Source organism: Dama dama, chromosome 17 (assembly GCF_033118175.1).
Source record: "Dama dama isolate Ldn47 chromosome 17, ASM3311817v1, whole genome shotgun sequence".
In the NCBI taxonomy this organism is placed as follows: domain Eukaryota; kingdom Metazoa; phylum Chordata; class Mammalia; order Artiodactyla; family Cervidae; genus Dama; species Dama dama.
Genome location: NC_083697.1, coordinates 63,819,385 through 63,834,998, shown reverse-complemented (window position 1 = coordinate 63,834,998; position 15,614 = coordinate 63,819,385). Strand labels below are relative to the sequence as shown.

The window sequence follows — 15,614 nt, the reverse complement described above, 5'->3', positions numbered from 1 at the left end:
TCTAGGCTGAAGAAAGAATTTGCTGAGAATAATGCCCACAGTTTTGTAGCTTTAAGAGAAAGTGGTGGGGGTACCAGGTTTAAATAATTAGTCTCTCTAGTCACTAGGCTCTGGCTTTTTGCTAGGAACGCAATTTGGAATATACGATTTTCCTTTCTTTAGGGGGAAAGATAAAAAGCAGAGGAGGATTTACTGTTATGATAATGAACCTTAAAATTTAGGGCCCCTTTCAAGGCCCTGGGGAGGGGGCCTAGGGATGAGTTCACATGGTGTTTATAAAACTTGGAAAAGGAAGATATTTTTGTATTCATTTTCTTAAAGACGTCCCCAGAAATTGTCTCAGCGTTAGGTCCCATAAAACCTGAATCAACTCTGATAATTAATTAATATAATTAACTAACAATGTATAAAAGGAACATAGTTTGTAACAAAGAGCAGGTTTTTTTTTAATAGGTTAGGCAATCTCTAAAGGTGTCAGAAACAATGGTAAGTGGATAATCATCTCAGAGGACATGTGAACTTTGTGTGGAACTTACTTTAATTGAAAGAGTTAGATGGAACATTAAGTAGATGAAAATCCAAGTTGGTCTTAGCTTGTGAACTGTTTGATCAGCTTGTGTGTGCTATATTTTATTTATTGCATGTGTGCATGTTAGTCATATCCAACTCTTTGCGACCGCATGGGCTGTAGCTTACCAGGCTTCTCTGTCCATGGGATTTTTCAGGCAAGAATACTGAAATCGGTTGCCACTTCCTATTCCAGGGTATCTTCCCAATCCGGGGATGAACCTACGTCTCCTGTGTTGGGAGGCGGATTCTTTACCACTGAGCCACATGGAAAGTCCATATTTTATTACATTTTATTTATTTGTGATGAGAGCAGAAATTTTGGAGAAATGAGTTAGGTCCCAGTCTGGCTTCACCTCTTACAAATAAATTCACTCGTTCTTTTTGAGCCTGTTTTATCTGTAAAGGGAGATGTTAATAATAATAATAATAGTTGACTTAATAGGGATAATTGGATTCTGTAATGAAAGGATAGATATGAACAGACATTTGTTCTGATCTGAAGATATAAAATCCTGCGCAATGTTAGTAACCAGTAGCTGTACAATGCTATTACCTATTAGTACACTAATAGTTCATACTAATTGATCGACTGAATGGCCATTCTGCTAGATCAAGATTCGGCAGACTTTTTCTATAAAAGGCCAGACTATAAGTACATTAGGTTGTATGGATCATTCTGTCTCTGTCTCAGCTACTTAACTCTGCCCCTGTTAGGCAGAAATAACCATGGAGAAGATATAAATGAATGGGTGTGGCTATATTCCAGTAAAGCTTTATTTTTACTTATAAAAACAAGGGCAGCTATGCTAGATGATGTACCAAAATTGACCCAAAATGCCACAGTCCTTCCCAATTGGGGATTTCCAGTTGAGCAGAAGATAAAACAAATATTAGCAATTGTAAATGATGGTTTCATTTAAACTCAATTTTGGAGGATCAAAATGCTGGCGCATTTTATCTGCTTTACTTTCCATAGTTCCCTGATGTATCTGATATCTCTTTGGGGGATGAGCAGAGTGAGGTGAAGGAAGGAGTCAGGGTTAAGAAATTAGGGGTCAAAATGCCACCTTCTTTCTTTTTCTGCTTCGTGGCTCTGGAAGTGGTAATAACAGGGTGAGCTCCTGTTTGATCCCTGCTCTGGGATTCAGACTCAACAAGCAAGCGCCTGAGAATAGAGATTTTTAACCACCAAGAAATTAGGTGGTTCTGTTTTTTAATCTCTTAATTATTTTTAAAGATCACTGAGATGCACAGATCTGTGAACTTTGGAAAACTAAAATAAAGGAGTTTTCAGTTCAGTTCAGTTGCTCTTTCTCTAAAGAAGACATGTAAATGCCCAGCAAGTGTGTGAAAAGATGCTTAACATTACTAATCATCAGGGAAATGCAAATCAAAACCACAATGAGGTATCACTTCATACCTGTCAGGATGGCTGTTATCAAAAAGACAGCAAATAATAAGTGTTGGCAACAATGTGGAGAAAAGGAAACCCTTGTGCACTGTTGCTGAGGATGTAAATTGGTGTGGCAGCTATGGAAAACAGTATGGAGATTGCTGAAGAAATTAAAAATAGAACTAACCTATGATTTAGCAGTTCCATTCCTGGGTATTTATCTGAAGAAAACAAAAACAGTAGTCAGAAAAGATACATGCCCTCCTCTGTTTATTGCAGCATTATTTACAATAGTCAAGGTATCAAAGCAACATAAGTATCTATCAGTAGATGCGTGGATTAAGAAGATGTGTGCATATATATGCATACAGTGGAATATTAGTCATGAAAAAGAAATGAAATCTTGCCATTATGTGACAGCATGGATGTATGTAGAAAGTTTATGCTAAGTGAAGTAAGTCAAAGACAAATGCTGTATGATTTCACTTATATGTGGAATCTAAAAAAATGAAACAAACATAACGAAATAGAAACAGAGTTACAGATACAGAGAACAAACAAGTGGTTGCCAGAGGTAAGAGCTGGGTGGGAAAGAAGTGGTGCAGGAGATTAAGAAGTACAAACTTCCAGTTGCAAAATAAATCAATCAGGGGTATGAAATGTACTGTGTGGGGATAACTGGTCAATAACTATGTAATATCTTTGTATGGTGACATAGTATAACTAGACTTATCTTGGTGATCATTTTGAAATACATGGAAATATCCAGTCGCCTATGTTGTGTAACAGGTACTAAGGTAGTTTGAAGGGGCAATTATATTAATACTTCAGAAATAAGTAGACTCGTAGAAAAAAGAGATCAGAGGTGTGGGAGTACAGAGAAGGGGAACTGGATGAAGGCAGTTCAAAAGGTACAAGCTCCCAGTTATAAGAATAATATGTCCTAGGGATGTGATGTATGACATGATAACTATAATTAACACTGCTGTATGCTATATATGACAGTTGTTAAGGGAGTAAATCCTAAGAATCATCAGCATGGGAAAAAACTTTCTCTCTTTACTTTTGTATCTGTATGAAATGATGAATAGTCAGTTAACCTGTGGTAATCATTTCATGAGGCATGTAAGTCAAATCACTATACTGTACACTTTAAACTTACATAGTGATGTACGTCAATTATACCTCAATAAAACTGGAAGTAAAAAATTTTTAGAGAAAAGAGGTTGAGTCTTATAGTAAAATTTATCCTCCTCCCCCAAAATTATGCTAAGTGCAAAAAGCGAGATTCACAGGCTATATATGACATGATTACATCGATACGATTTTTTAAAAGACAAAACTGTAGGGACTTCCCTGCTGGCCCGGTGGTTAAGACTCTGAGCTCCCAATGCAGGGGGCTCAGGTTTGATCCCTGGTCAGGGAACTAGATCCCACATGCTGCAACTAAGACCTGGTGCAGCCAAATAAATGAATAAATATTAAAAAAAAAAAAAAAAAAAAAGACAAAACTGTAGAGATGTAAACCAGACCAGTGGTGGGCTCAAGGAGAAGGAAAATGTAATTTCTTTCAAGAACTTGGCTTCCCTCCACCACCCCCTAACCTCTTACCCCTGCCCCCATCTTCCCTGTCATGGATTTAATATCAATTTAAGGTAGAGTTTCTATTGCAAAACACAAATGTGATTTTTCTCTAATTTTAATCATGGAAATTGCAGAGAGCAGGCGTTGCCCGTGGCCCCTCGTGTCACTGCCGAGCGAGTGGAGGGCGGCGTGGCGGTGTCCATCAGCCTGCTGTCAGCGCCCCGCGCTGCCTTGCAGCTCTGTGTCCCAGAGGGCAAGCCAGGGGGGGCTCAGAAGGGAGACAGTTGAGCAGATGCCTTGTAAGAATTGAGTGTTGTGCTGCTTCTGTTAGGATCCTGAATCATCAAGGTAACGATTGATGGTCAGCTCCCACCCCTAGCAGTTGGGAACATGAGGACTGTTGGGTGAGGTCGGGGGAAGAGGGATAAGTCAAGTCTCTTTATACTCCACTGAGTGCCAGGAAGCTGCCCACTGGTCTTCAGTCTAGAGGGAGGTTCTGTCTGCTGAATATTGCGTGAAGAAAATGGACTATGCTCCCTACCTAGGGCTTGGGAATGTCTTCCTCTTACAAAGATTTTTATTGTACCCATTTATTATACATAGCCTTTGCATTTTTTAGAGCGGGACAGGAAGGTTCCAGGCCATTGAGCATGATAATTTTTTCCCCCAATATTTTCTTTCTGTGTATCTGATGTTTCATGCAGCAGTGGAGGTTTTCTTTGACAAATGCACATTATAGTTTCTTCCGAGAGCAGCCATCAAGTACCCTGTCCTTTAAAATAAGTTGGGGAATATTACTCTTGGTTTTCGTTGCCTGGGTTCATTGTAGATCTGAAGTTGCATTCTTTTCTGCTGTTTCTTTGTCACTGTGGCCATTGTTTGGCTGATTTATCTCTGGGTTCTTGCCACTCAAAGTGGAGTCTTTGGACTAGAGCATTAGAGTCGCCTGGGAGCTTTTTTTCAGACATTCAGGCCCCACCCCAAACCTACTGAATCAGAATTGGGATTTTAACAGATCCTCAGAGATGCATTTGCACATTGAAGTTTGAAAGGCTTCCATCCTGCCCCAGTCTCACACCTGCTCTGTCGATAACCTTAGGACCGCGTGTGGCCCTCAGGAGTGCACCCCTGGTGAATTACCTTGCTGTCCGGGTAGGCGTGAGGCTGGGTGCGTTGCACTTTGCTATGAACTCAGTTTAGTCAGTGCTCAGTGCCAGCGTGGGCCCCAAAGGCACAAACCCGCAGAAGGCGTCGCTGAGCTCCCAGGAGCTCGGAATCTAGCGGGGACAGAGTCTAGTGCTCTAGCACCGCGTCATGGTGTCGTCTGCCTTCCTTCACCCACCCAGAGTTCCTGCCCGCGTCTCTGAAAACAGTTTCTCAGGGTATAGTCCACAGGCCACCTGCCTCCCAGTCCTGGGATTCTGGGAAAAGAGCGCAGGGTCACTCCATACCTTCTGGATCACACCCTTGGAGTGAGCCCAGGCATCTTCATTTAAAAAATTACTACGCACATTATAATCTGAGGGCCACTGACACGGGTACGGCTTTGATATCCTCAATGATTACACATTTTGATAGGAAGGGATGTTTATATATAATCTCAAATGTTCAAGGACTCATTCAGAGCTTTCCTTATCCTAAGTTCAGGGGGAGTTTCACATGGCCTCCGAACTCAAAGCTGCTTTTATCTTTGGGTGAGGCAATGTCAGGACCTTGTGGATGGTATTTAAAGATTGTTCAGATCACATGTATATATTTTCTAGCAGCATGTTTTCCAGGAACAAATTAAAATCCTTTGCTCTATAATGAGTTAACAGCGTGAACACTGTTATGACAATCCCGTGACTTTCTTGTTTAATGTTTATACTCATCTAATCAAACAAATTGAAATTGGATTATGGCTGTTGCACATTATAGCAGTTATTATCCAGTTTAAATGCAGGTCTGAAGGAAATAAAATTGATTTTTCTATGGTACTTGCAGACACTGTAGGTTATTGGTGTGCTGTTTGAATTTCCAATTAGGTTTGTACAGAGGAGAATAAGATTAGTGCTTGGACTTTTAAAAAAAATATTCTTAATGTATTATGTAAATAAACTGATATTTCATTCTAATTAGGGAGGTAGATGACTTTAAAAAGTTTGGTGATCTGCTTTCATATTTTTATTTAAAGCATGTCAGGTTTTAACATGGATAATAATTTTGAGGAACATTATTTTTAGAAAGAAAAGAAAATAATAGAGTCGAACACCATTATAATATTCAGTCACTACAGTAACAGCTACCCTGTTAATATGAGGGTATATGAGCTGTAATGAGCTGTAATATGTACCAGAATTTCACAGATAACTGAACCTATCTTTCAATAAACCAAACCCTTATTTTTAGAAAGCTGCCTTTATTTTGCAAACACCTTCTGTATATCTGTTCTGTTTAAGCACCATGCCCAATGCTAGGGGCTCAGAGTTGATCCAGCATAGGTTCTTCACAACAAAGAGATGTCCTACCACTGACAGCCCTGAAAGCAGAGCTATGGGCCAGAAAACACAGAAGCAAGAAGGGCAAGCCCTGGAGAGTGGGCAAAGGCTTCAGGGGAGAGGCGACTTTGGATCTGGACCTCAACTCAGAAGCAGGAGTTACATGGATATTTAAGTAGTAATACAATTTATTCCTTAAATCATAAAGGCATCACATGCTGATTGTGTCCTTGTTTTAAAAGTACCCATAAAAAGATTAATTATTAAGTTCTATCATTAGTAAATGTATTAAGCACTTTGTGTCAGGAAATGTGCTTGCCTCTGAAAATATAATGGAAAACAGTCCACAAATCTACTCTTAGGTTTGGTAGTCTGCTATAATGATTCACAGAACTCACTCACAGCTAAAGGATACAATTAAACTCAGCCACGAAAAGAGGCACATAGGACGAGTCCAGAAGAGACCCACACGTGGCGCTTCCGTGCTCTCTCCCTGTGGAGTCATGGACAGCATAGCTTTCCCAGAGTTGATGTGTGACAGTGTCCATGGAGCATTGCCAGCTGGGGGAGTTCATCCAAGCCTTGGTGTCCAGAATTTTTATGGGGAGCCCCATCACGTGGGTGTGGTTGACCATACATGTGACTAAGCCAGAGGTGGAACTAATGCTCAATGACCCAAAGCCCTGACCCTAAGCCACGCTGTTAGACTATCTCGTCTGATCCAAGACCCCTGGGGGAACAAAAACACTCATATCAGGTATGACATTCAGTTCAGTCACTCAGTCGCATCGGACTCTTTGCGACCCCATGGACTGCAGCATGCCAGGCTTCCCTGTCTATCACAACTCCCAGAGCTTGCTCAGACTCATGTCCATTGAGTCAGTGATGCCATCCAACCATCTCATCCTCTGTCGTCCCTTTCTCCTCCCACTTTCAATCCTTCCCAGCATCATCAGGGTGTTTTCCAATAAGTTGGTTCTTTGCATCAGGTGGCCAAAGTATTGGAGTTTCAGCTTCAGCATCAGTCCTTCCAAAGAACACCCAGGACTGATCTCCTTTAGGATGGACTGGTTGGATCTCCTCGCAGTCCAAGGGACTCTCAAGAGTCTTCTCCAACACCACAGTTCAAAAGCATCAATTCTTTGGTGCTCAGCTTTCTTTATAGTCCAACTCTCACATAGCCAGGTGAGTAGTGCAGCAAAGAGCATTTCAAGAGGAAGGGGTGGCTGGTGCAAAAACCCTGAAGTGGGAAGTAGCTGAGCATGTTCCGGAAACTGGAAGGAGAAGAGGCCAGAGCAGATAGGAGGAGGAAGGAATGCGGTTGCAGCACTGACTAGAGAGGAAGTAGGAACCAGATTCCAAGTAGCCCGAGAGACCCTGAAAGTGATTATGGACTTTATTTCCAATTGATGGAAAGCCACTGTAAAGTTTGAAAGCAGGAGCATGGGTGCTCAGATCTGTGACTTGTCTATTTAAAGGGTCATGTGTCTGGCTGCTGTGAGAATGGCCAGTTGGGTCCAGAGTGAAAACAGGGAGACTCAAGACTATTGTGACCATCCCAGCAGGAGGAGTCAGCGGCTGGCGCCAAGGGGTGGCCGTGAAGGAGGAGGGAGGAGGAGGGGTTGAGACGGTAGCAGGAGGGAGAGATGGAGGGCTTGTTAAGCACGCAGACCCTTGGCTGTGGCCCTGTGCCGTCACCGTGCGCGCCTGGCAGTCCTGTCTGATTTGTGGCTTCCGTTCGGCAGCAGGCAGAGCAGATAACCACACCGACCAGAATTGCGTGGACGGCAGGAAGGGCGTCCTCTGACAGGATAACAGGTGTAGTCCTGTGAAGTCGGTTCATGTTTCTAGACTTGGTGGGACCTGTTCTGACTGCTGAACCCCAAGACTAAATCCCCCTCCTCAACTTCTAAAATGGGCCGTGTTCCAAACAGTTGTGTTTGCCGGAAGTTCATTGTAAACAGTTCTTCTTTGTAACTGAGGTATTACTGGTCATAGATTGAATACACCATGAATTAAATCATGCTCCCCTTGGGAGACAACTGCTAAGCAGAAAAGCCTAATATAAGATTGGCAGCCCAAAGCGTGACACTTAGGAATTCATAAATGCTGAATGAGTGAGGTGTTTAATCCTCTTTTAAAACAGGAACATTATAGAGTTTCTAGTATATCTGTGGTGTGTTTTACTAAACCCAGACGAGCCCTTTCAGTTATATACTCCCTTGATTTTCCATGTTTATTTTGTATTTTCTGTTCCCTACAAAAGGAGTGTATTGAACTTTGAATTTGGCAGAAACCATGGCTGATGTTCCCTGCCTGTTTCATTTTGTAACTGCTCAATCAGATAACTTATTCTTGCCCAGAAACAGAGAGAGGAAATATAGAACACACTCAGTAAAAGACCTTGGATTTTCCTTTCAAAACTAGTATTTTGGCCAGCAGCTGGCAAGCACTCTTATTTAAAATACTGTTATCTAGCCAAGGGGACACTTTTCTGCTTCCATATGTGTAGGGGGAGGGGAGCTCTCAGTTAAAGATGACAGTATTGGAGTACCATGGAGAAGGAAATGGCAGCCCACTCCAGTACTCTTGCCTGGAGAATTCCGTGGACAGAGGAGCCTGGTGGGCTGCTGTCCATGGGGTCACATAGAGTCGGACACAACTGAAGCGACTTTGTATGCATGCATGCATTGGAGAAGGAAATGGCAACCCACTCCAGTATTCCTGCCTGGAGGATCCCAGGGACAGAGGAGCCTGGCGGGCTGCCATCTATTGGGTCGAACAGAGTCGGACACGACTGAAGCGGCTTAGCAGCAGCAGCAGCATTGGGGTACCAGTGTCATCTTGGCTTTTAATCAGCAGTGAACAAAAGGCATCTTAAGGGAGGCGGGAACAAAAGGTGCCTTAAGAGAGGTAACACGGGATGAGGAAGATGGGGAAGCACTAACCACTGTTAGTGCTTCTTGTAAATTGGCAGGAGATCTGTTTTTAAAAAACAAAAACCTTTTACGCTCAGTTCAAAACTTGCCGCCTGATGGATCAAACTGCAGTTTGTTTCTGATTAGCTGCGGTATTGTAGAGGCTTTTTGACTGTGGGTTCAGTATGGCCCCGCTCCCTGGCATCTATGAGGCAGATCTGTGAAAAAATCAGAAACCCAGGCCCCGGGATGTCAACTTTCCAAAGAGTTGGGGTTCGGAGGCATTTTCCAGGTCCTGGAAGTCCCAGAAGAGGAACACCCAGCGTCGAATGGGGCTGTGTTGGGATGGGGGACTGACGTCAGAGGCTGAGAGCACCTGCCAGGAGGCACCTGCCCGCGGGGTGCGGGTGGGCGGGGCCGGCGGCCACGTGCCTGCCGGGCAGCCAATGGGCGGCGGCGGCGGCGGCGGCGGGCGGGCCGGGCGCCGGGAGGCGCGGACGGCACTCGCTTCAACTTGAGACAGAAGGGCCCGCTCTGCTGCTGCTGCTGCGAGGACCGCCCCGGGGTGGCCAGTGCCCACAGCCTGGTCTCGCCCCCTGCACGGGGGGCGGCATCCGCGCCCAGTCCCAGGGCCGCCCCGGAGCCCGAGGTGAGGGGTGTGAGCGCGGGGCGGCGTGCCTTTGTCTGCAGGTAACCGGCGGGGTGGGCGCCGACCTCGCGGAGACCCGACCCGCGGGACAAAGGCTGCGTGCTCCCATCCCTAGAGGCAGTGCTTAGCGAGGTCGAGGGCGGCCGGGAGGGCTGGGGAGGGGTCTCTCTGCCTCGCTGGAGGCCAGGATGAGAATGGTATGAAACGAGGGGGAGGTGGAGGAGTCTTTTGATGCAGTTTACGCGCGTGGCAGGGAGCTGACAGGGACGAGCTGTTGAGATGGTCTGCTTTGGGGATTTCTGTTGTGTTATGACTGAATAAATGAGTGCATTCATCTCGCCTGACCCCTGAATCCACGTTTATGTCCTCTTGTTTGTATTAGGAGTGAAGAATACTGCAGGATCTCGGTGATCCGATTTTTTAATGGAAAGCAGTATCTTTGGGTGTAGAAAGACTGTGCAGTTTGAAATAATTTTAGTTGTGTGACTTACAATATTGTTGGACTTGCATGTGGGAAAATGTCTCAAATTCCCAAAATGTGGAAAAACAGCCAACTTATCACGGGCTTGTTTTGGCACCAAAAAGAAGTAGATTTTTGTTTGTTGAAGAAAAATGTGATTTAAATATTGCACACAACACTTAATTGTATTCTCAGGGAATCTGCGTCTTTCCTGTTATCTATTTCCCTGTACCAGTATCGGATCCAGGCATGCCTATCGATTCCCCAATTAATGTGTTAGCTGTGAATCTTCATTACTGCTTTGGATGAGAGAAGGCCGGTGAGAAGGCAACCCCATTAGTCTTTTCTTTCTTTTTATAACCGCAGCTGCAGCCTAGCTTTGACTGGCGTCCTGAATGGTGGGTTCCGCCTGCCTTCCTCATGTTGTTGTCCTTCTGGTTTTCTCAGGTCATGGAGCAGTCAGCTCCTCCTCCAGCCTTACTTGGACACAAAAGCAGTTTGTAAGTTTTCACCTTAAAGTTCCCAGTCTTTGCGACTGCCTTCGAGTTGTTATTTGCCTTGTGAAGCCTTTCAGGACAAATGTGTCCTGAGGCCTTTCTCAAGAAGTTAGACACACAGTGCATTGTGAGGGGAACAGCCCTAAATCTCTATTTATAAATTTCATCTGTAATTTTTCTAAGTTATCAATGGCTGTGTTTTCCAAAGTGAGATGTGTGTAGCAAGCTTAACAGGGGAAAGACTTTCTACAAGGGATCAGCCACTGTCGTCGTAGAAGATGCTATTGGACTTGGCTCAGAGTGAAGACGTGGGCTTTGGGCTGATTTGGTCAGGAACCCCATCTTTCTGACAGCTGCTGGTTCATGTATGAGTTTTTCTGTCATTCTAGCAAGCCCTGGCTTTTGAACAACGGGGACAGTTTATTTAACAAGTATTTATTAAACAGTTGCTGTGTGCTTGGCTTTGGCACTAATGGTGAAATGGTAAATGCATCAGGTACCTCCTTGCTTTTTTGGAGCTCGTACTGTGCCAGCATAGAGCCCATTTCGGGCTTCCAATTTGGAGCATCCCTGGGAGCATTGTGGATGGATTGACCCTGATGTGAACCAAGATGTTGCTGCTGGCTGCTGCCCTGGAGGTTAGCTGAGCCCAGGATGTAGATACAAACAGGTGGGACCTAAGTCACCTCTGTCCCAGGAGTGAAGGTATTAGTCATACAGTGGGTCGTCGTGCACTGGAATCTGTCTTGAACCTGTTCGCCATGATCATGGATACCTTTCAGAGGAGCCTGGGACTGCAAGGTGGGCCAGAGCTGAGTTCTCAAAGAGTTTGAACAGTGGCGTTGTTTAAGATGTGGTAATTCCAGGCTGTTTCAAAAACTATTGTTCATGCAGTCTCCTAGCCGCACCTCAGCAGCTTTCATCTTGAACAGCTCCTCGGGGAAATGAATTTCTTTCTATACCACTGACTGAGCAAAGCTTTTTATCTGGCCCCAGTCTCCCAGGTGTCGAGGTGGCTCCTGGGTTTAGAGACCTAGAGCGTGGTTGGAAAACACCTGTCAAGCTTGCTCTACTTTTTGTGGATTTGGGAGAGTGTCCTGATAATATGTACTTTCTTTTGTCTGTCTTTTCAGGCTTTTTCACAAATCCCTAGAATCATGTGAAAACATACTAAATAGTAATGTAACTTGTTCAAGTGCCTGTTTTAAACACAAATATTTTTTAGAAAGTCTTAGCCCTTTGAATTTCTCTGTCCTTAACATAGTGCCTAGGATAGGATGCTCTCCATAAATAATTGAATTGTTTTTTAAGATTTAACTGTGATCATCACATGTACTTGATAGATTTGTATAAGATCTATAGATTAATTTGCCCTTCAGCAGACGTGGAACATCTGTGTGCCAGGTGTCTCGTGAGGTACATGAAGGAATGAGAAAGACAGGGTTCCAACAGGCAGGAGATAAGCTGGAAAAACAATTCAGGAAGCAAGATGACACAGATTATGATAAGTGCTGTGAAGTCAACAGCACAGTGCAACAGAGAGAGTATCTCGATGGGGAAGGGGGCCCAGGGGGCAGCCCATCCTCGCAGGTGACCTTTGAGCTCAGCCGAAAGCTGGGAAGAAGCCAGGTGTGTGGGGGGAGCTGGAGGAAGAACAGGGGGTGCTCAGCATGTTCACGGATACGAGAGCGTCCAGTGTGGCTGGAGGCTGGAGTGGGAAGGCCAGCGATACATGCTGGATGAGAGAGATGGTTGGGGGCAGGGGGACAGGGTCACACAGGGCTTTTGGGTTATAGTTGAAGGTTTCCATTTTCTTTTCTTTTTTTAAAATATGTCTTTTAATTTATTTTGGCTGTGCCAGGTCTTAGCTGTGGTATGTGAGATCTTTTCGTTGTGGCACACACACTGCTATTTGTGGCGTGTGGGATCTAGTTTCCAGACCAGGAATGGAACCTGGGCCCCCATACATTGGGAGTGCAGAGTTTTAGTCACTGGGCCACCAGGGAAGTCCCTGAATTTTCTTTTTAATTCCATGAGAAATCTCTGAAAGGTGGTATCTAGGAGAGTGCCATTATCTATCTTATTTCATAAAGACAGATGCCAGTGAATGCTGTTACGGGGAATGGAAGTTGAAGGTTCAGTTAGCAAGTCCTGGTCCAGGAAACAGCAGCTCGTAGCAGGGGGATGGAGAGGAGCGGGTTGTGGGAATGGGACCGGCACGGTTGGCAGTGGAAGGTGCAGGAAGAAGAGTCGTCTAGGACCCAGCTGGATTTTTAGATTCATTGTTTTGGGGGGTTTTTTCCCTGTTGGAAAATAATAACTGTATAAAGACAATTAAGCAATGAGCAACTCATTTTCAGTTTCTATTATTCCAAGACCTTGACTTATTTCATCTGTCTCTCCAGTGTGGATGAGCAGCGCTGCCTATAGGAGGACAGTGCATTTGGCCATTTTTGTCCAGGACATTTCACCCTTCCGTGGCCTATCAGATCTTGGAGCATTTTCTTTGCTCTGTCATAAAAATAAAGGATCCAAGTAAGAAAGAAGGCAGGTTTAAGCTTTAATCCATATGGAATTACTCTGCCTGGGCTTCCAGATTGATAAGATACTGTTGATAATTACATTTGAAGTTGTTAGTTTCATATCCAATATCCTCTGACTTTCCGACAACAGATACTCAGTTGTAAATAAGCCTAGCTCTGTATCTGTTTAAACTCAGCAAGAGTAAAATTCTTTAATAGCACAAGAAATTCACTGCATTTCCGAGAGCTAGAAAGCCATTTCCTTGTATCTGAAAAGTAGAGAAATGAAATACTTAGTCTTTGATGGGATTTTTTTTTTTTTTTTGGCCCCTCTTTCTAGCTACAGATTTGTGAACATGAAATCTTACAATGTCTTTGTCAGTTAACTTTGATTTTGAAGCCAACTTTGGTTTGGGTTTGCAAAATTTTGATGCAGAAATTACTCCTTCTGCAGTCAGAATTTTAGGCAGACGAAAAGGGGCAGAAGTGGTAGAGACTGCCACCCCTTCTGCTCTAGAAGCCTGGACTGGTTACCCTAGAACATGTAAGCATGTCTGGAGATGAATAAATTATGACAGTTGAAATAATTATGATAGAGGAAAAGCCTCTGCGAAGAACACAGTTGACAGTTGGGGCTGATTTGACCTGATTCTGTCATGGGAAAGCATGCATCTGTTTGCCAGGTTACATGAAAATGCTGTTTCCAAGGAGTCTAGTGTGTTTTGTTTATCTACCCCACCCCACCCCCACCCCCAAAAATGAGAAAACATTCTAAGCAGAGTCATAGCCTGCTAGTGATTCTTTCAAAATAAAGTGGCTGGAGCAGAGACCCATGTTGATTCTGGTTCTCATTCTGGGCATCCATGTAAGATTTTAGTTGAGCAAAAGGCATTCTGGCTCTAAAACTACAAATTGAAAGAGCTCTTACTCCTGCTTCAGGGTGGAATAGTTTCCAGCTGGCCCTGGAGTTTATCGCCTGCAACAAGGATTATTCCAGCGTCTCAGCCAGTTGCACAGGTTTAACACACACTTGGTTTACTGCTCTGCTGTTACCACCTTGAAATTCATAATATTTTTCATGCAGGCAGAGCTTCGCGTTTTCATTTTGCACTAGGCTCTGCAAAGTTACTGAACTGGTCCTAGTCTCACTGTTTGCTCATGTTGTATGTTGCACCCCTGAATCAGGCTGACATCTAAAGTGGGGTCCCTGACTTGTTCTGTGAAAGGTATTAAATCTTCAGGGGGTCTGTGGTTTCTGTTGCAGCCCCTCAGCTCTATCCTGGTGGCTCCGAAGCAGCCGTTGACAATAGAAGTGAAGGAGTGCAGTTGTGGTCAGTGACGCTGTTCGTAAGAGCAGGCAGGGAACGGATGGACTGTGATCCTCAAGCCATCAGTTGCGACCCCTGACTTAAATGACCTGAGTGGAAACCACAGTGATGACTAAAATAGAAACCTTGTCCTTTGGAAGCAAGAAGGCTTGGTCACCTTTGGACAGCTTTATGGTATTCTGAAAACCAGTCTTCAGAGAGCGTTCCTGAAGAGGTCTGGCTGGTAGGAGTACCTCTGTGACAGACCATCATTCACACATCCCCCAGCCCACACTTGAGCTTCTTCTGGATGAAGACATGTTAATTCTATTTGTCAAGTATAAAGACATATGGACAATAAAAGGAAGGTAAACTCACAGTAAAAATAAGATGCCACCATGATGGGATTGTGATTTTGTTTTTTTTAAAGACTTACCATATTTGAGGGAAAAGAAAAAATATGCTAGCTGTGTATAAAAAGTAACCTTACCAAATAGGAAAGGTGTGTCTTCTTTCAAATTGTATCAAGAAGTTAACTCCTGCTGTGTGTGTGTGTGTGTGTGTAGTCCAGCTCTGCATCCTTCTTCTGCCTCAGCATGCATGGAAATGCCTTGTCTGGGGTCTTTTCTGTAAATGATAAACAAAAGTTTATTTCTCAAAGAATACAAATATGAAGACAGTTATCTGGGGAGTCAGTAAATCTTGATAGAAATCAACGTACAAGAGAAATTTGTATATTGATTTCCTTAGGAGCAGAGGAGCCGTGTTTCATTTAGACAAATGTTCCGAAGAAGGAATCTAGTTAGGGGCTCTGGAAACACTTTCTGTGGAGATGATCAGGGTATAGATTTGCTTTGCTTTCATATTCAGTCACAAGAGATTAATAGTCTTCTCAGAACTCGCCTCCTGCCCATTCAGATAAAATATATGTTTTATTAACATTGTTTCAGATGACGTGAGAACTGAATGTGAACTAAAGTCATTTTTAAAGCGCCAACTGTAATAAACAATAGCAGGAGAAAAATCCAGCCAAGTCCCTATTATTCACAGCATTATTCCCTTATCAACGTGATCAGGGATAAGGGGGAAAGACCTTTGTTTACACTACTTATTGATTCAGAAATATTTGATTACTTGTTATGTGCCAGGCAGTGATGAGTGAACACTTAGCCAGGTGGTGAGTGAGCAAGGCAGAAAGGTTCCCCGTGAACACAGATTTTACCTTTTTGTCGGGGGG

The 15,614-nt window shown here is 43.8% G+C and overlaps 1 protein-coding gene across 20 annotated transcripts in view; it reads left to right on the top strand.

Moving 5' to 3' along the window:
• APBB2 (amyloid beta precursor protein binding family B member 2) overlaps window positions 1-15,614 on the top strand; it is a 357,050-nt gene that overhangs the window by 312,751 nt on the left and 28,685 nt on the right. Inside the window, exon 1 of one of the 20 annotated variants that reach the window (XM_061164652.1) lies at window positions 9,462-9,591. The exons of the other annotated variants lie outside the window; for them this stretch is intronic. The gene's annotated coding sequence lies outside the window, so the exon portion shown is untranslated. Of the gene's footprint in view, window positions 1-9,461; window positions 9,592-15,614 lie in introns of those variants that run through there. 20 annotated transcript variants of the gene reach the window in all.